Source organism: Prenolepis imparis, unplaced genomic scaffold, assembly GCF_030444845.1.
Source record: "Prenolepis imparis isolate NDT839.2.m4 unplaced genomic scaffold, iyPreImpa1.0 SCAF_11, whole genome shotgun sequence".
Lineage (NCBI taxonomy): Eukaryota > Metazoa > Arthropoda > Insecta > Hymenoptera > Formicidae > Prenolepis > Prenolepis imparis.
This window is the reverse complement of record NW_028141169.1, coordinates 5,227,932-5,248,844: the sequence shown is the minus strand read 5'-3', so window position 1 is coordinate 5,248,844 and position 20,913 is coordinate 5,227,932. Positions and strand designations below refer to the sequence as shown.

The following is a 20,913-nucleotide window of genomic DNA, read 5'->3' as shown; positions in this document are numbered from 1 at the left end:
ATATTAAATTTCGATTTAATAACGCTTATGAAATTTGTTAGTTGCATCGTCTACGTATTATCTTTTAATCGTTATGAACATATAAATTGAAACATGATGAGAAAGTTATAAAGAAAGCATAAACCGTTTCATTCTCCCATGTGTACGATGCTTTTACGCTATTAATTATATCTTTATTTTGTATAAAGAAATAAAAATTCTGTGAAAATAATATTACTTTATTCTGTGAAAATAATATTACTTTAGCATCAGCATCGATAAGGAAGTAATATAATGCTGCTGTATCAACAATAATAATGAGGGTAAAACAAAAACAAAGCAAAAAGACAGGATTCGTTACGTGCAAATTGCATAATGTGTAAGACGAGTTTGAAAACAATCTGTGAGCATTATATCCTCATCGTCGCTAGCAATTAACACCGAACTGGCTCCGAAGTGATTCCCCAGCGACATTATTACATAAAATCAGTAACGCTGCAAATGAATACTTCGTTATAAAGCATTCCGCGTCCCTACAAAAAGAACTGCGATTTCGCAACCTGTTCGCAGGCTGCATCCACCGGTAGACGCGACTCGAGAATATTTCGACCGTCGAGGCGGCATCGATGGACCGACCTAAGCCACATCCGGCTGGACAATAATTCCCCGATGAAATAATTAGCTGATACGATCTGGAGAGATAGGCTGTCTCACCGAGACAAAAGAATGTTAAGCGTTCCATTACGCGCGGGCTCTCTTCTATTTAAACCATTATTTTTTATATCACCTCGTAAATCGTATCTTCATCGTAGAAATTTCTTAAAGAAGCATATCCCGTCCCGCGAGCGAAAGCGCTAATGGCAAGATCGGACCGGAGACATTAAGTAATACCTATGCTCGACACAAAGCGCTTTCTTATCTATTAATTATCATTTATAGTTCTATATAAGTTTAAAACGCGTGTTACGTGCGTTAAAGATATTAAAGAAACTTGAGTGATATAAAAAAATAAGAAAAAAAGTAATAACATAATATTAAACAAACAACATTAAATACAGAATCGACTGGATTTCGAGATGCATGTATCGTATTTCTATAAATTTTATATATAAATAAATTCATTAATTACATATATCCTTTTTTTGTGCAAAGTAAATTTAAAATATACTTTACTTTCCATTGCGACTGTAACGTCGCACAGTTTTTGAATATTTTACAGAACTTTTTTCTAGTAAAAGAAAAAAAATTTATTTTTTATTAATTTGTCTCAGACTTTTTGTCTTTTAATAGCAAAACAGCTTTTTTATGAGACAGATCTATCGCAGCAGGCGCAATCTCGATATAGACAGTTAAAACTAATAACGTGAATTAAGATTCAACGCGCATGCCTCCGAAGTGAAGCACGATCATATACTCTAACACGAGCCACCCAACCACGTTGAAACCTGACGCTCCTACTAAAATCCGTGGCTAATTTCAAACGATCCCTTTACCTTATATACCCGCGTCTGTTCGCTACTACAGTGGTCATCTAAAATTTCAGAAGTCCCACAACGCGGAAGAGTGAATTAGGAACACTCACCACAAAGCTGCGCATATAAATGCAAAAATCCAAAAAGATAGAGGTTGTCAGTTATACCAATTTTATAGGAACTAAATATCTCTGAAAATACAAATAGTAAGAATATATGTATCATTTTGAAAATTCCGAAAATACGTATAATATAAAAATATAATATGTACGAAAAATAATTTTGTTTTTACAAACATTTATATCACATTTTAATTATTTTTAATTATAGATTATTAAATTATTAGATTTATCATTACAAATATTTCGTACATCTATTTCCGCAAATTGATTTTAACTTTGATCGATACTCTAAGCGTTACTAATATTTTATCAAAATTAATTTAATTAATGTAATTTCAATTCGTGCAGTCTGAAGCTAGAAAGTTAATTTTGGAATTCATTCGATAAAGCTGAAACGTATATTAAAGAGACAATGGCAGTCACGAGAAATTCGAGAAATATTAGAAATACGATAAATATTGACAGAACAAAATGTTTTAGAAAAATTCTAAAGCCGTGTTCCAATGCTATCATGTCTGGAAACGTAACGAGTTTTACGCATCGCTATGATCGCGAGCAATATCGCCTAATAGGGAGAGCCAATAACGTGCTAGAATGTTAACGACGGTATAGGACCAACGTTCGTTAATTATTTACAAGTTTACCGATGCATCGAGTGCAGCGCAGCGTGAGGTAAAATTGACACGGCACGAGATATATAATTAGCGAATATCTAGCACGGGCCAATTTCTTCGTTACGATGCTTTATCGATCCAGGAAGTCGGTGTCATAAAAAATCACGCGCGCTAAAAAAAAGTATCCGCAAACTAAAGATGAGCATCGCGTTCGAATAATAATTTTCATCATATGCTTTACACGAAAAACGCGTTATGATTCGGTATTCTTTAATTACTAATTTTTGAACGAATAATCCACGAATTATCTTTACATAATTTTGCAGATATGATATTAATATATTTCAATTAATATATAAATAAACAATATACAAAAGATATCCACATGATTCAAAATTTATACATACATTGTACAACGCAATAGAATAAATCGTCAAATGGTTAAAATTTCTGTACTCTCTTAATTGTTTTTTAATGCATCTAATATTAATATTAAATGCATAATATAAAAAAGTAGTATATCTTTCGTTCTTTAACGTAAGTTATGTATGAAAGTGAAATTGATGCAGCTATATAGATGTCAACACGAAAGAAATAGAAATAAGTCAAAAATGCACAGCGCTGCAGATTATGACGTAATGCTGAAGCAATCTTCAAAACTAGAAAGCTTTGGTGGCTGCTGACGGTGTTCTAAGTAACAGATAGGTCTGGGTAATTGCTTCACTTAACGAGAAACACGTTCGATCCTTGCGCTCGTTCCCTCCGACAGAATTCAATATTAACCGTCGTGCTATTTGATATAGTTCGGTATATTCCGCGCCGCGTGCATTTTGCAGGCTCTTTCGACCCCCTCGTTTGTCTGTCGTGTGCCCTCCGTTGGCATTCAAGAGTCTCCCTTAACGACGTTCAAGAAATGCCACGACGGACGAGTACTTTGCGGTTGTAACGTCGTACAATTTTTGAATACATAACTTCTTGTTAAAAAGAATATTCCTTTTTATTTCGATGTATCTAGAATAACTGAAAATATTATATATCACGTACGCCTCTCTTTGATTTTTATATAAGAAAATCCATTATATATATTACATGATTTCGTTTAACAACGTTCTTGAATTTTCTCTTTATTATTAATCGTTGATTAATTTACTTTATCGGCGAATCTCTCCGCTCTGCACTTTCATTATTAATGATTAGTGCAAAACAAATGTTAAAACAATTCTTAAAATGTCTATATTAATCTAATCATTAATAATGAGTACAGAGCGGAGAGATTCGCTGATACAGTGAATTAATCAACGATTAACGATAAAGATAAAATTCAAGAAAGTGATGAATTTTGATTTGATTTATAGAAATACATAAAGCGAGATATTTGATTCAAAATTCCTTACACGTGTAGGAACAAAGTAATACATGAAAAGAGATGAAGGAAGACCGGTTTCTGACAGAACGAAAACGATTTTTAAAACCACCTAGCACTTTTTCCTCGAACGTAGTAAATACTGAAAGTGGAGACTACCTCGGGGACCTCGATCGGTGCTCCAGTGAGTTACTCTAAAGCTCTTCGCCATCTTTTTTTTCCTCCATCGCGCTCTTCTCGACCGCGAAGGAGTCAAGAAAAGATTTTACACTCGGACAGAAAGGTAGAAGGCGGTACGATGGTTTTGTTGAACCAACAGAATCCTTCTGTTAGCATGGTTTCTTTCGCCTTCCGATATGTGTTACGAGCGAAAACATTGGTAAAACAAGAGTTTCACTAGCGTGTCATTATAGTACAACCTTATATCGAGAACTACGATCGATACTAGAAGCGGAAAGATACATAACGACATGGGGAAAATACGCAATATAAATACGTAATTTAAGAATATTGTTCTCGGAAATAGCCTAAATTATGATTACATCATTCGACATAAACTGCGATTTTGAAATAAAATAGTAAATAGGAATGCTTGCCTAATACAACACACAGTAGTACAAATACGGTCATACATAAATTTCGAAGCTCGAATTTAAAAAAGATCAAATTTAAAAAAGAGCTGCATGATGATGTATTCACTCTATACTTATTGGAGAATGTATTTTAAAAGCTCATGTGTGTGTCTCTGAAAAAATTATTTCAATAAATAATTTTTACGTTTTTCCGATTTCTGTTAAATAGTTTTAATGCATTTACTTTAGACAGATCATTTCTCTCGTGTGTATTCTTTAAATATATATATTAAATACATTAATTAGTAACTTGTATAATTAAAATTATATATTTTTTACAAGAGAGAGAGAGAGAGATATATATATATATATATATATATATATATATACATACATTATGTTAAAACTTATTTGTCAAAATCTACTCTATTTAGGAACAAGAGTGTCTTAATATATCGTACAAAATAAAAATAAATGGAAAAGGGCTACTGAAAAAGGATATAGAATTGGCATCAATCGCGTCTTTGTTTATCGACCTGACCAACTTCGTCGCAATTCGCGTCCCTACATACGTGTTCATTAAAATTTCAATTCGGCGCAACGGCATAGCGCGACAGATCACTGTCGGAGAATCGAAATTTGTGTATCCTTATGTGTACCTGTCGCGCACGATTAAACGTGTGTGAGAAGTGCGTGCTCGCATACAAGACTCCGGAACGCGTAACCCGGCCGCCAACTTGTGTATATCCTCGAAGACGGTGGACGAGAGAACAACAGAATTACGAAGCGGAGATCAGAATAGAGGACCGGGAGAAAACAGTGGCCCCGATACGAAGCGAGAGTTCAAAGCTTCGACCCCGCAACAACGCGTCTAATTACTTGCTTCCTCCTGGTGCATGGCACGGCGAATTTACATCTTGTTTGTTCAAGCAGCAGTAGCGGTGTAAACGCCCCCGCCGCTATCGCTGTCCGATGTAGATTGGATACTGCCTGTAAACAGGCGATTGCCTTTGACTCGGAAAGTCCGGTCTCGATGGCAATATCTTGCGCGAAGAGGGTCGCGTCGTATCCGACCGATCGGACTTTGCGGATGACAGAGTAAGTAGAAATGCGCGAAATAAAGTATAAACACTGAGATTATAAGTCTTTCAAAAAAAAATGAAACAAATTTAGTGTACGTGAATATGCAGCCATCAGGATTCATCATACGAACGTAACGAGAGACATGCAAATCATAAAATAAAATAAAATAAATTATAGAACGTCACGGAGAGATATAAAAATTTATAATGATTTACTGATAATTGCCTATTTTTTTAAAGAAACTTTGTAGAATTTGTAGCTTGGAGACTTTAATAATTGGCGTCTTAAGTGATCGTTTATAAATTCTTCACTGCGCTCAAAATGAAAATGCGTACCCGCATTCGAAGCTCCTCGAAATTGGCTTCGTGGTCATTCTGTCCCTGGGTAGCTAAGAGGAGTCCGACAACCTTCTTCGTGCCCGTATTAAAGACAGGTTTACCTCAGGCCACTGACGGATCCTGGGTTAAACCCCCCCCCCCCTTGCAAATTAAAAGAAACAGTTTTGCTGAATTTGTTTAAAAAATATAAATAAAGAAAAACAAACATTAAAAAGCTATCGACGTCAGGATCCGCTAATGTATATGCTAGTGTATATGTATATATAATATAAGATACACTGTAAATTATACTCATTACGCATTCAAGGAGTTAAGTATAGATTAAGTCAGACATAGGACGAAATGATGAGATAATTTCATTGCACGAAAACAATTAGATGAAATTCTTTATATATATCTATATAATATATATATAATATATATTATATCTATATAATATATATTACATAGATACTAAGAATTTCGCCTAATTATTTTCGTACAACAAAATTATCTCATTATTTCGTCCTATGTCTGACTTAATCTATACTTAACTCCTTGAATGCGTAATGAGTATAATTTACAGTGTATCTTATACTTATATATATATATATATATATATATATATAAGTATATTATATAGATATAAAGAATTTCGCCTAATTATTTTCATGCAACGAAATTATCTCATTATTTCGTCGTATGTCTGACTTAATCTATACTTAATTCCTTGAGTGCGTAATGAGTATAATTTACAGTGTATCTTATACTTATATATATATATATATATATAATATATATATAAAATATATATATATAAAATATATATATATATAGAAGTATAAGATACACTGTAAATTATACTCATTACGCATTCAAGGAGTTAAGTATAGATTAAGTCAGACATAGAACGAAATGATGAGATAATTTCGTTGCAAGAAAATAGTTAGGCGAGAAATTCTTTATATCTATATAATATATATATATATATATATATATATAAACACTGGCGGATCCTGGGGGGGAAGGGGGTTAAACCCCCCCCTTGCAAATTAAAAGTAACAGTTTTGCTGAATTTGTTTTAAAAATATAAATAAAGAAAAACAAACATTAAAGAACTATCGACATCGTTGATCCTGGAATAAAAGCTAATCATGAAACCAAAAATATTAAATAAAATAATTTTGCAACCCCCCCCCCCTCCCATTATCGACGTCAGGATCCGCTAGTGACTCAGGTCATGTGCGCTTTCGGTATTGAGTATCGATGTGAGACGAATAGATTTTACTTGTGAGGGGCGATGAGACAGTCAAACGGGAAAAAATCTTTTATCATTTTTGAATCGGCAAAAAAGAACACTTGTTACGACAATTTAATCGATTATCGATGCGATAAAGAGCTTTAAAGCTGCCACTTTGCGCGTTACTCTCCACGTAATATACGGCTCGTTAAGAGCAATAATAAATGTTTGGTATAACATACTATCGGGAAATATTATCGGCAGACAACATGGATATTGTATGCTCTGTAACGTGCATTTGTGTGTAATGAAAGTCCATTAAGTGTTTATATGCAATAGGTATTTATATAATTCGTATCTTCAAAAACCTTTTCCGAATGAATAGCTTTTATGCCGTCGAGGTATAATTGCCTCGTGATATTATGCATTATTTGCTTTTTCAACGAAATGGAAAATATCTCAAAACACGTGGATGATTGCAGTAAATTATTCATTATCTTCATTACTTAGTTACTTTGTGTTAAATACACATAAACACACATTGAAATAGCATTTATTTTAAAACGTCAAAAATATATCTTTTAAAATCTTCTTTTACCATTATTATATTCTAGAATCAATCAACCTAGTAATCTAAAATTTAACTGACGTTCTGCAATAAAGGCTAATAGATCGATGATAGTTTACAACATTTAATTAAATTATATATATTTAATTAGTTTAATAATAATTAAATTAATATAATATATATATTCTTTATACGTTCTTCGTTAAATCTACATTATGTAATAATTCAATGTCTAATTATTTTAGAAATAATGAAGCAATGACAAGAACAAGTCAGTGTAATTGTGTTTTTCAAATACTAAAATAAAATTGCATAAATGTGCAATTATTATTATTAATATTTAAACATAATATCCGGACAAGTTTCGTCACGGTTAATATATGTCGTTAGCATAATAAAGAATATTGCAGCTAATGAATCAATGCTATATGTATATTCAAGATATCACTCAGAAATAATTAATGTACTCGCGGTGATCGCACGTGTAGTATTGTCTGACAGAATCTCGACATTCCCGGCGTCTGGCAAACATGTATGTCGCAGTAGATATACAGATATCATCTCCCTTACATCAGCCGACACTTTTCATCCTCGGCTACGTTTTACTTCGGACCTTTCCAACCTTTAAGGACATCGGACGCTCTTAGCAGATGCAATGTCGCTGTGAGATTGCGCGCTCGAGCAGCGAGTACCTCCATTTTTGCCTCTTTTTTTACCCCTTTGAAGATGCGAGGCACGTTCAAAGAAATCCTTCCCCAGCTATGCTGCAGCCCGATGCATCACACGCATTCTCGTTGTCGACGTCTCGCGACCGTATTAGATGTCAGAGCGTAATGTCTGATAGATCTCGGAGATGTCGCATAAAGCATACACAAAAACTCGCACACATTCATTCTCGACACTCCTCGCTACGAAATACTCTTTATTCAATTTGCGCGGAATACCTTATGGTTTTATATAATGCAATGCAAAAGTGTACTTTAGACTGATATTCTCTCAAAAGACTCCCGAGGCTAACATAAGTCAGCAGAATCAAGTAACGAAGCACCACACTATAACGTTATAATTAATGTAAAATGTTTTGTTTCATTCTTGTAAATTTAATGCAACCTATCTTTGACTCTGCACGATGATAAAAATCAAAAATTCAGCAAATGATAGGAAGATATAATTATAAAATAAAATAAAAAATTAAAATATTGTTCATAATTTAATTTATGTACATAAGTGATTTCTTTAATTCATTTAAAATGCGACTTTTTACTCGATTTTTTACTTTCTATCGCCATTGCAATAAAATAATGATTTTTGTATAATTTCTTTAGCATATTTAACGATTCATTAGCTGCAATACTCTTTACAACTCAAATTACTAAAAATTCGGGAGAATTTTAGATTCCAGATTTATTCTATAAGTTTAATTTATCACAAAATTTCAGAGAAATGTAAAATTTAATGGATTAATCGAGATATATAAATATCACTTGGCACATTTGGAATAACACATTGATACGATTTTATATGTGATACGTAAATTAGAATTAATCAGTTTAATATCACATATATCTTTTCCGCAGATCCTGAACGCGGTCGCGATCACTCCACAATATTTCACGTGCGCAAAATGCAGAAATTAATTTAAATATAATAATATCCGACATGACAATATTCTCATTATTATCTAATTTAGCGATATTCGAGGATAACAATGTGTGATGTGTGCACGCGGGAACGAATTCGCGAAGCAGTTTTCAGCTCGACAAGAGTCTGCAATCGAGAGTCGATCGATACGAAGCACGCGCGCACACGCGCGATTTATAGGATCCGCGTTGAATCGAAACGAGCACGATGCAGCTCCAATAATGTTATGAACGTTTATCGACACTGCGACAGTCCGTATAGCCCGACCACGATGGCTTTAACGATAACTTTTCTGATTTCCCAGTAGCAAACAGGTCGGCGGACTTAAATCATGCCAGAAATTGGCAAACAGTTAATACTCGATTCACTTTTTCGCCTCTGAGAGAAGCAGTTAAACAACAGACGAACATAAAGACAGAGAAAACAATACCCGCAATATCATAATTTTTTTTGATCGACAAATACAATCATGGTTCTTTCAATCTCATCGAACATGGAAGCGCTGTTTACCGAAAATGTTTGACAGAAACTGGTAGAAAAACTCGTGTATTATTTTAAATAAAAAAAAATAAATGTTATGTAAAATATTATTACATTAACACATATGCGTGCAACTCTGATTGCAACATTAGCTATGTCAATGACCTGATTGATATGAGCTATTGCGATCATTTATAAATGTTGATTTATTTGTTTCTCTCGAACTGACAGTAAAATTTCCTATCTTTTGAGATTTTCGATAGAATACAAAAGCAGAAAAGATTTATATAAGTTTGCATTCATTGTTGAAAGATAATTATTTTATTTTACTTTCAAATTTATGCTTCGTTATGCGAGAAATTTTGTTAATTAAATTTTTATATTTTTGCATTTTATATATTTTCTGTAGAAATTAATGCATAATTATGTGCTTTTTTCACATAATTATATAATAAATAATAATTATATGATATATCATCAAGTATCTATAAAACTCTTAAAGAGCGAGAAAAAAATATAGAAAAAATCTCTGTTTCGAAAAATAATTAAATACATTGTTTAAGAAGCTGAAAATTATGTACTCTGGAAAAATATTTTTTTTCCTACGTATAATCTTTCTGTTATACAAGTGAATACTTTCTATAAACTTGCTATTTAATTTCAAAACTTGAAGTAAAACATTCTGTATAATAGTGGCAAACAAATTAAAATTGATGGTATTATCTTTTTTAATAAATAATAACCAAATAATTGAATAAATAATATACATACATGTAGAAGACTAGATTGTTCAACCAATTATATTAACAATGCAAAACAATACATGTAGTAAAGTATAATAATGTTCAAAGTTCTAGCACATATAGCCCGCGAGTAATATATGCTTTGCATAAGTAATACTGTCTATTGCATTAATGTTAATTCAACAATTTTACCGATTTTCTCTTTTGAATAATAGTAACATTATATTATACGCCCGATTTATTAACACATCAAGTCTAATTAGTGTTTGTTTAATTAAGTTCTATAAATTATAATTTATTCATTTGCTTCATCATTAATGTAGAAATTCCATCGATCGACGGAAAAATAATATTAAATAAAAAAAATTGCGTAAACAATGTACTTTTAAAGCAGAATTCTTAAGAAAAATAAAAAACGAATTTTACATTAATTTTAAAAATAAGCATTTGATTTAATTTCCAAGTGTTTTAAACAGCTTCGATGGTTTTCTTAACATTTGATAAAATGGACTCTTGATTGGTTTTTGTCCCCAAGCCTCTAATTTAAATAACATAGTCAAGGGACTCGATCGGCAAGCTTCGTTATCGCAAAGAAACAACGTTTCCTTTTCCATCTCTCAGAATACTTCGTAATCCTCCAGTTTTCGTTCGGTAGATTTCAATGCGGAAAACGACATGCGAATGCGTCTGCAAGTTTCTTCCGCAAACTTCGTTCAGAATTGGAATTAAGACGTTATAGAAATGGATTATGGAGTTTAATTAAGTTGACTCAACGCCGGCACCACAAAATTTCACGGCTCTCCCTTCCCCCCGGATTTGCGGATTGCCCTTTACCGTTGATTCGTCGCGGAATAGCGCATTTCTAATTTCAGAGTTTGCATTGCATAAATTTTATGAGCCCTCCAAAGCTTTTACACAATCGGCAAAGACAAGTAATTATCGATATACTTCATAAGAATAATCACTAGATTAACCACTTAATTGTTTTTCTAGTATCGAAAATTCATAATCTTTCACAAAACAGATCTAATGATTAATTATTATACATTAATTAATTTTTCAATTAAAATCTACGAAACTGAAGTTTATAACTTAACTAATTCTTTTTTTTTTTTGCTAATAAAACAATTTTCTATATCCAACCATAGCAACCGCGTGCAACGTTGCGTTCACTGCAGACCCGCTCGATCTTTCGCGATTTTGTATCAGAATTTCAACGTTACGAGCGAAGGGGTTCGTAAATTTCCTGCCTTGTTTCTCGCACGGTGAACAAAATCTGGCGTTTGGCCGAACCTAATCTAAAAACGATGGCGGTACTCAATGTAACGATCCCGGATTTTCTTCAGTTTCCCCCCGCCGGTTTACGATGCACCATCCTCACTCTCTTTCTCTTTTCCTCGCTTCCTCCCCCTCCCCCTCAAACGATTTCATCTTATATCCGGCAGGATTAGAGAACCTCTGTCCCTGACCGTTTCATTACTCATCCCATACACGCTCCGAGATTCTACGTGTTCGTTCCGTTTGTCTCTCTTTTTCCATCCTGCTCCTCTCCTCCGCATTTGTTCAGCCCTACTCTTTTTATATTCTTCAGCCCACTTTGTCCCCCTTCGCTCCCCTTCCATTCCTGGGCGACATCGCAATATTGTAATGTGAGGCACAATACGTTGCTCTCGAAAAGATGCGCCGCCATAAAGACGAGGATGCACCGAGCGCAAGGAAAAGATTAAAAAAGGGAGTAATACGTTTTGCGAGAGAGGGAGGGAAACATTCTGTGCGCAGTAACGAGTATACACGCGTGTTTCAAAAATAAAAATAAATATGATTAATTTTCGGAATGAAACGTAAAAATTATTCATACTATTGATATAAATTTTATATTTTCTCGCTCGATCTATACCTCGTCAAAATTTATTTAATTAGAATTTTCCCTATATATGTATATATGACTAATATTAAAACGTTATTTTTATTTCTTTCCTAGAAAAATATTGTCACAAATTGGATAAGAATTATATATAGAATGACTAAAAATATGCAGCACTATATTCATTGCATATAAAAATATGCATTTTATTCATATGAATAAACAAAATAATTTAATCGAGAGAAACGTGATGATCATAAATGAATGGTAACCAACATATTTCTCGCGTTCAAAGTTTTAAAATCTAAAATTATTTTAATACACACAAACACAATCAAAGGACAGATAAATCATACAAAATAACGTCTACTTGTTCCAATATACCATCGATTTTATATAAGATTGGCCATAAAAATAATAATAATAATAAAAATATTATTCCATCCGTGACAATAACTATCTGAAACGACATATGCAAGAGCGTATCCTGAATTACAAAGTTCGGTTCTGTCGACGTCTCTAAGGTGCAGTTATCGTTTGCCCGGAGAGTCCTATCTCTACTCGCGAAATCGTCTCGACCGTGTAGAATCCAGTTAGGTGTCCACATAGGCGTATACACCAGCTGTACAGTCTCACATGCTCCATTGGTTTCTTATTGTCACCTGCGCCGAAAGCTCATCCCGTAAATGGATCAAGTGCACGAAACATTTCTCCGATAGAACCTCGCTAGAGATACTCACATTCGACAGAAGCAACTTTGATCGCGCAAAATACATTTTCACAATAGATTTATCTCTCGCTGATGTTATATCGCTTTGAGCGAGTGTAAAGCTGTTACGAGTTTCAAAAAAAGATTGTTAAAATTGAATATCTCGTATTGTCACAATTTTAATTTTATAAAACAGAATTAGCAACACTGATCAAATAAGATGCTGAGAGTTTACGGATTTTTTTGTTTTACGTTTAATGTAATCAATAATTTTCAAATTTTTGGAGAATATTAAAATTGCAAAATTTAAATAGAAATTTGAATATTTATGAGGGAATTTTGTTAAATATAAATATAATTACTATTTCTATTAATTTGTGCTATAACTTTCAATATATGCCATATCTCCTGAGCAAAAGAAAATAAAATTTCAAAAAATCACCGTCTTTCTAATACGAAGTTGAAATGAGAGCGAAGTAACGAAAGTATAGTCAAGATATTAAAACAGTCAAGATAACTTTTCTTTAAAGTATACCGCAGAAAATTCCGCAAACGCCAAGTACTTTACGACGTGTTACATGTCAGACCAGATAAAAATTCCATAACGCGTAATGGAGGGCTCGTAAATATTTATCTTTTTCTAACTCGGCGATATGCTAAGTTTGCGTGAGAAACGCACACGAGGAACGTCGGATAACTCTTGACATGACTCAGAAATGCAGTAAACTCTCGGGTCTTGACTATAATGCTCAGTGACCAGAAGTAATCTCATTAACCCCGTGTCGTAAACTCATTTAGCAATTCGTAAAGAATCTTTGCCTAAAATATGTACTTCCGCGTATATAATCGAGTGCAAGCTGCGCTTGAAATTCGTAATTAATTCTAGAAAAGTTTTCGTCACGAAATTTACATGTTCCTATTCTACTTGAGAAAACAAATTGTAGATGCTTACGCTTATATATGCAATCACATGCATATTAGATTTCAAAAGGATCATCAGTCTAAAATTTAATTACAGATTTTTCAATTTGTTTGATTTTCAAGATTGTTTCTTCTCTAAAGAAATATTAAAATATTAATAATCAAATTTATAAGCGGTACGATACGGTAATCATCATATCAGCTGTTTCAAAAATGGATTAATCGCGCGCAGAAGAAATGCCTGCCAAGACCTTAAAGAGATATATTAAACTCGGGACATTATTTCGCGCTATACAGGAGTGCAGTAATGACAAAATCAGCCGTAGGATTGCGATCCGGAACAAAACATTAGCGAGCGGCGGGGATTCACAAACCGCGCGCCATATGGCGGGAGCTTTCCGTGCAGGAAACTCGCTAGGATCCGCGAAATTAGCCGCAGATACCCGAGATTCCGCTTGCATAAGCGCCGTCGCAAAAACTCAGAATTCTCTAGAAGGATGGCTCGCGGGAGGCGAGGGAATTATAGCGACAGATTTGCAAGTGTACAATTCTACAGGGGCGTATATAGTGAGAGTTTTCGAGGCTCTCGAGCTCGAGAAGCTAATAATCCTCGAGAATCCACGACAGAAACATAATTAAACAGACGCGTACTAAAAAAGATGAATTTCTCTATTTCTTGCATAATTTTTTTTTTTAAAGTTGAAAAACTTATTAATATTTTTAAGCCACATTTGCGAATTCAAATAAAGACAAAAATAATAACTTCTCGAGATTTGAAATTAATTTACTTCAACGGTTGATTAAATAAAAGAGAGAAATGTATTTCTTCTCATTTTATGCAATTCATAGCTTTAAAAAAAAATTGACAAATATTTTACTAAAAATACTGTACGAGATCTTGTAATAGCCGTGGCTCTTAAGTTTCATCTTTGAAGCTTAAGTTCCATCAATTTCCACATAGATGCGTCCCTGTCGCTGTAACTGTGAAACAGGACACGAGAAAGAAAGGGATACAAAACAGCAGAGAAAGAGAGAGAGAGAGAGAGAAGAGAAGGAGGAAAGGGTGATGAGAAAAGAGAGGAGAAGCGAGTAGTAAGGCTCTTGCAAAACATACGCTGCTGAATCTGACACGTCCTCTGGCAGTCTGTTGGGTTTTCCAGGATGGTGAGGGGGCGTACAAATCTAGACGGTTACTTACTGACACACACAGCATTTTGCTGTCGTACCAAATTCTCTCTCTCCCTATCTCTCTCTCTCTCTCTCTCTCTCTCTCTCTCTCTCTCTCTCTCTCTCTCTCTCTCTCTCTCTCTCTCTCTCTCTCTCTCTCTCTCTCTCTCTCTCTCTCTCTCTCTCTCTCTCTCTCTCTCTCTCTCTCTCTCTCTCTCTCTCTCTCTCTCTCTCTCTCTCTCTCTCTCTCTCTCTCTCTCTCTCTCTCTCTCTCTCTCTCTCTCTCTCTCTCTCTCTCTCTCTCTCTCTCTCTCTCTCTCTCTCTCTCTCTCTCTCTCTCTCTCTCTCTCTCTCTCTCTCTCTCTCTCTCTCTCTCTCTCTCTCTCTTTTTCTCTCTCGCTTACACTTGCAACCGTGAGTGTAAGCTGTTCTCTCCGACTCTCTCCCTTCGACTCACTGCCTCTCATCTCCACCCTCTCGACAGTATTGTATTGTATTAAAGCCGCGGCTCGTGTTGCGGCTTGACAAAAGCAGGCGCACGACCTACCCCGGCGCGTACTCAGTCTCCTCTTTCATCCCTCTGTTACCCTCCCTTCGTCTCGTAATCCCCCTCCCCCCTCGCTATTCGCGCACCCCGCGGCGCTGCAGAGTCCAGAACATGTTGTATTATTCACGGAGTAATTTAAACCGCAAATGACAGATATCCTAAATGTCCTCCTGGTCTGTCCGATCGACCATTCGGATCCAGCCAGGCTTGGCTCCTGTCGTCTTGTCATGCGTGACAGCCGCAACAGGCGAATTAACGCTCGCACGAGGCTCGTAGAAAATACATAATATGATGTAAACACGTGCAAATTGTGATAATCGAATTAATTAAATTTAATTATTGATACGCGGATAACTTTATTCGATATATATATTGATATAATGTATCGTGCGTATTTTCGTATCTTTGATAACATTATTTCAAGAAAATTGGAAAAACGCGTGTCATAAAATATTATAAAAAATATATATTCTATAAATTAGTGTTTTAATATTTTTATATCTGCGCTCGAAGCACGCGCATGTATCCGTTTATATAAAATTATATTTGTAAATTAAACAAAAAAATGTTCAACACACATAATATTTGATATCACTATCGATAGTAATGCAAGCAACATGATAAATTACACGCAATATAATTTTACTGCTACGGTGAATTCTTTTATTTCAATTATAATTATTCAAGCCACTATTTATTTTCTTAGGCATATTTCTTTGTCACAAAAACGATACCATTAAAGAAAAAATGTTTTAATTATACAATAAAAAATTATGTTTAGCTCAATAGATAATTTATAATCGATTGCACATACTGATACGTTAAAAATATTCATTTCTCTATCGGTCAGTTTACTAAATTTAGTTCCTAGTCATCACCTTCCTCATTCCTGTCCTATCGTCAAGTTTCAAGATGAACCTCGATCGCGACTCCATTAAAAGTGCTTTTAACCCTTATCAGACGCATCTGACTCTGACACGTGATTCGAATTTGTCGCCTACCTGCGGCGTCAGCGGAGCTCTTTAAAGTTATAACATGGGGTTCTATCAAATTCACGAAATCGCCTCGAGAAATATGCAAAGTCTGTAATGATATTCTCAAACGTGCAAATAGTAACACGTAATCAAAATATATGCAATTCCAACAGATGCTTTTGACAAAGTGTCACGTTTAAAGTCTCATGTTACAACATTGTAAAGAATTATTACGAGAGAATAGTTTCAACATTATTATAGAAAAAAATAAATAACGCTTCGTAAAGATCGATATAATTTTACTTAAGTGCACACGAGGTTTAGATGTTAATGCAAGATATGAGCGGAAACCATAATTATCCACAGCGTGTAATACGAAAGCATAGTCGTGTATAGTTTCAAAAAGCCCCTGCTTATAATTATTCTTAGTAAATCTCGTGCGCAGAAAGCGTAGCCTGGTCTGAAAGGCAACTTTTCGCGACTTTTCCGGTAGACAACGTCCATGATGCACCGCTCTCGGCTTTTACATCAAGGCACCGCGCACGCGGGCTCGAATTAACGAGAGGCTTTTCGTATTTCAGCGTTATTACAGCTCTAAGTAATGCATCGTGCTTAAACTAGTATTTACAACAGCCATGCAAAAATCTTTTGTCTTTGAACCAAAACATTTCTCTTTGCCGATCGCGCGATAGCACAGCGTCAGAAATTTTTGATTTATGTCACACCACAATATCGCATAAAGCACCAAACAAGTGTATGTGAAGCTAGCGTCTTATTTCGTGAAAACTCATAAATAATTAAGAGTTCTAACTTTATCTTCAATAGGTCTACACTTCTTGATAGTTTAAACAAATAGGTCTATTACTATTTAAACTATCAAGAACTGTAGACCTATTGAAGATAAAGTTAGAACTCTTAATTATTTATGAGTTTTCACGAAATGAGACGCCAGCTTCATACACCTCATTACCGCTATAGAAATGTTGTATAAAATAAATTTCTCACTCACCGAGACGTGCAACAATGGAGTTGTAGTACACAGCACGTTGATCTGAAAACAAAATGTTTAAATTAGGTATATACATGTGTGTGTATATGTATGTATATATATATATATATATATATATATAATTAATAAATTGAGTATGTTATAAATTATATTTATTTACATACCTCACAGTTGACCCGCTGCCGCCCGATGCCTCCCTGGGCCTCCTCCTCCTCTCGTGGTATAGCACTCACGACACTCGCGAAAAACACGAACAATTACGATCGCCCGACAAATACTCGAACTCGCGAAGCGACGAACGTCGATTTTAAATAATCGCGGATGCCCGACCGCGTAATCCAATGGGTAGATCGAGACGTTCGTTCGTCGCTAGATTCGGCACTCCCGGCTCGTCACACGCAATAGATACCCGCGACACGCATCATAAACTGCGCGAAATACGTGTTTGGAGAAACGTCTCACGACAAACACTCGAACTCGCGAAGCGACGAACGTCGATTTTTAATAATCGCGAATGCCCGACCGCGTAATCCAATGGGTAGATCGAGACGTTCGTTCGTCGCTAGATTCGGCACTCCCGGCTCGTCACACGCAATAGATACCCGCGACACTCATCATAAACTGCGCGAAATACGTGTTTGGAGAAACGTCTCACGACAAACACTCGAACTCGCGAAGCGACGAACGTCGATTTTTAATAATCGCGAATGCCCGACCGCGTAATCCAATGGGTAGTTCGAGACGTTCGTTCGTCGCTAGATTCGACACTCCCGACTCGTCACACGCCACGTTCGAAGGTACCTGCGACACTTATCGTTCTCAGATTGCACTCGCGACTCGACATCTGCAATGTTAAAAGATATTCGAGACATTAGACTATGCGAAACATACAATACGTGTGTTGCGTGCACACAGAAAGAATTTTCTTTTAAAATTTACCCTGAAAATCATGCAGGTAATCGTGGAACAATATGATATGGTATGGTAAGTTTATTTTAACTTGATTATTATTTTTTGACAGAAATTAGCTGATAATTGTCAAAAATATTAATCGAGTTAAAAGAACTATAACATTATTTAAAATATATTACTATTTTAATTTTTAAAACATATTATTTTAAAACTTAATTATAGCAAATTAACTTTTACCTAATTTTTTTTAATCAAATGATATCTGCCAAAAATTATTAATAAAGCGTTAATTTTCTAATTAAATTTTTAAATGATATGTTAAAAATATTAAAATAGTAATATGTTCAAATAATATGTTATAATACTTCAAACTCGATTAATATTTTTGACAGTCATCAGCTGATTTCTATCAAAAAATATTAATCGTAGATAAAGTATTATAATACATAATTTATAACAATATTTCTATTTTAATTTTTATAATATATTATTTTAAAATTTAGTTAGCAAATTTTTACTTTATTAATATTTGTTGACAGATATCAGCTGATTAAAGCATCAATTTGCTAATTAATTTTTAAAATAATAATTTGATATAAGAATTTAAATAATGTTTTAAATAATATGTTATAATATGTTATAATGTGTTATAATAATATGTTTTAATTAATATGTTATAATTCTCTTTAAACTCGATTACTATTTTTGACAAAAATCAGCTGATAACTGTTAAATATATTAATCGTGTTTAAAATATTATAACATATTATCTAAAATCACACATTGATCTGAAAACAAAATATTCAAATTATATATATACATGTATTACATATATTATGTGTGAGTGTGTGTGTGTATACACAGCGTGTTTTAAAAGTCTGGAAACGATCAAATATCTCATAAATAATAGGTACAGTTTAGAAAAAAATGTTTTTATTTTGCATACCTCACAGTTGCCCCGATGTCGCCCGATGCCTCCCTGGGCCTGCTCCTCCTCTCTTGGTTGACCGTCATTGCTCCTTCGTAACACTCATCACGACGCGACGCGTGAATCGCACGCGTATTTCGCGTACATTGTCTAATGAAAAAAAGCGATGCGAAAACTATAATGGCACGAAGCAACGTCTGTTTGACACGATGAGAATCTCGCAGTCAAACTCGCGCGCAGCTTATCAGCAATGCTACCTGTAACAAATAAAATACATACATATATTAGAGCAATGTTATTATTTCGCATTATAACATACATGATATAAATATGTAAGCTAGAATTAACGCGATAGATGTATCCACGAGTCGTAACACACATTCGCGCGCGCAAAAACAGATCAGGTTAGGTTAGGTTGGATTGAAACGTTGAAATTGGGCGAGTTTTTTAATTCATCGATTAATCAATCGATGAATTTAAAAAACTCGCCCATTATGATATGCGATTGATAAATATTACAATACAAAGGTTAGAAACGATTATGCTTACTAATTAATCACAACGGGACGCAGCTCCAACTGCCTGATACTCGCGGCGTTTCGGTAATGGCCGAAGTTATTCGCTATTCTACAAACAGCGCCAACTTCATTCTAATAGCGCGCGATAACTATACATGACTTAATATTAATAATTAATTAAAACTCGAAGGAGATTCGTTCGGAAAGATATAGCTTTAGAATAAATATAATTCTCGAAAATTAACTGGTCTCATCTCAATATCTATAAATATCCGGTTGTCTTTATTTTAACTTAATTAATTTTTTTTTTTTGCTTTTAGAAAGCAGAACTCATGTAAAACTATAAATTTTTTAAATCCTGATAATTACTGATATGGAAAATGCAATAGGACAAAGTGAGACGCTGCGTAATAATGTTTTTTAAATATTTTTCAATTTTTTCTATAAATAAATATAACTGACACGTAGTACGACACATTATAGTAAAAAGTTTTATAGATTGATAGAAATAGTATGATAAAAAAAATATTAATTAAATTTGTGTAATTCTATGAGAGAACATAAATATTTCTTTCTACACAGAGAGAATTTTCTCTTAGAATTTACCCTGAAAATCATGATAATCGTAGGACAATATGGTATAAAAAAAATTTTATGAGAATTTATTTGATTAATATTTATCACAATAAAAATAATAATATCTATCACAATAAAATATAAAATATGTTTGATTAATTTTACTATGCAGTTTAGTAAAATTAATCAAACATGTTTTATATTTTATTGTGATAGATATAGATATTACTATTTTTATTGTGATAAATATTAATCAAATAAATTCTCATAAAATTTTTTTTATACCGTATTGTCCTATATGATTATGATTTTCAGGTAAATTCTAAGAGAAAATTCTCTCAGTGTAGAAACGAGAATCTCGTTTTAAGAAATGAGGCCCAGATATTTCTTCGCTTCCATCAACAGCATTACCTTTACGCTTAACCGAGGATCTCTCCTCTTTATAACGAGAAGAGAAAAGGCGAGTCATATGTCGAAGGTAATGGTGCGTCAGTGAGTGATTTGTCTTCACCCAACCATTTTTCTGTACATTTATATTTTTTCGCCTATTATCTCTTCCCGTCTTGCATGTAATATTTGAAAATTTATATTTAA

The 20,913-nt window shown here is 34.0% G+C and overlaps 1 protein-coding gene across 1 annotated transcript in view; it reads right to left on the bottom strand.

Annotated features, from left to right (window-relative positions):
• Window positions 1–20,913, bottom strand: part of LOC145943039 (lachesin) — a 340,250-nt gene that overhangs the window by 299,840 nt on the left and 19,497 nt on the right. The window contains exons 2-4 of the mRNA XM_083050246.1: window positions 19,244–19,482; window positions 17,550–18,229; window positions 17,386–17,427 (exon numbers count right to left, since the gene is read on the bottom strand). The gene's annotated coding sequence lies outside the window, so the exon portion shown is untranslated. The remainder of the gene's footprint in view (window positions 1–17,385; window positions 17,428–17,549; window positions 18,230–19,243; window positions 19,483–20,913) is intronic.